Here is a 1,302-nt window from a genome sequence, read left to right as displayed (position 1 = left end):
GGAAAAATCGGTCATGATTCAATAATACAAGGTTGCATAACCTGGCAAATATTGTGTTCGTATAAAAAGTTCAACAGGCAACACTGCCGATATTTTCAACGATTGTTTTGTGGAAATTCATTTTCTTATTGCGCAAATTCAAGTAAGTATACCAAAAAAATCCAAAATAATGGAAATATTTTGAATTAAAACAATAATTTACATATGTATTTCTTTGCAGAGTCTCCGAGTTATTCACAATTCGTATTAACTAGAGAAGAACTAGAGTTTTACAAGACGTAAAGTTTTTCATATTTACAAGTAAGTATACCACCCCATAAAAGTGAAAGTGCAAATATTAATAAAGATATTTTCTTGTGCAGGTCCGGATCATCTGTGTGTCCGCCTACATTCGCTGGTGCAGGGATTCTCCCTATTACAGCCTTTCCATATTTACAAGTATGTATACCACCCCACAAAATTGAAAGTACAAATATTAATAAAGATATTTTCCTGTGCAGGTCCGGATCATTTGTATGCCCGTCTACATTCGCTGGTGCAGCGATTTTTATGTACTTCCAGGATTCTAATCCGATCGCAGGTACAACTTTTTCCTTACCGCAAGCTCAACATAATCGTAGCGCAGCCCACTTTTTGCGCAAGGCCTTTACAATATCGCACACCGTGTTCAAAAGAGTCACAACTCAAATAATATGTTTGTAAGAAAATGCGAAAAACTATTTTTTAGCACATGGTAATCACATGGACAAGGGCGACTTTACCTTAGGTTTTTTTTTAACAAATTATAAAAAAAAAATTTCTGCAGCTTTTGCTGAAAGTTAAATAGAAGCTCTGTGCATAATTTCAAAAGTTACTAATTTTGAGTTGTGACTCTTTTGAAGACGGTGTGCGATATACTGGTGTTTTGTATGTAAGTTTTAATAAGTGGAAAAAGTCTAGTGTACTAACCGTTCATCTATAGAACACCCAAAAAAGTACAAAACGTTAAAATTAAATTTTAACTAAAAAACCAAATGTAATTAAATTAGGATACTCAAGATCTAATGGGCTGTTTTTGCTTACGCGTAAAAGCACATTTAGCGCATTTAGCTCTAAATGCTACTCTAAATGTACATTTATCCATACAAAATTCGTCACCTAAATGCAGCTAAATGCAACTCCATTTATGCATTAAGAATCTAAATGCTAAAAGCAACCCTGTGATCTTCCAAAATTTCCACGATTCGAACATGGTTTAATGTGAAAAAGTGGCAACATTGCTTTTTCGAGTATACAGTCGCTAGCTGCGTTTCAGTGATCGCC

At 34.4% G+C, this 1,302-nt stretch overlaps 1 long non-coding RNA gene across 1 annotated transcript; it reads left to right on the top strand.

The window, feature by feature from the left end:
- LOC118749092 lies at nucleotides 1–826 on the top strand. The gene is made up of 4 exons (XR_004994157.1): nucleotides 1–142; nucleotides 221–300; nucleotides 363–438; nucleotides 501–826. It is a non-coding gene; the product is annotated as an uncharacterized LOC118749092 (long non-coding RNA).
- Nucleotides 827–1,302: the final 476 nt, after the last annotated feature.

The sequence above is a fragment of the Rhagoletis pomonella genome, unplaced genomic scaffold, assembly GCF_013731165.1.
Source record: "Rhagoletis pomonella isolate Grant_MI unplaced genomic scaffold, Rhpom_1.0 Rhpom_scaffold_00014, whole genome shotgun sequence".
Classification (NCBI taxonomy): Eukaryota; Metazoa; Arthropoda; class Insecta; order Diptera; family Tephritidae; genus Rhagoletis; species Rhagoletis pomonella.
The sequence above is the reverse complement of the archived record's forward strand: the minus strand, read 5'-3'. Positions and strand labels throughout refer to the sequence as shown.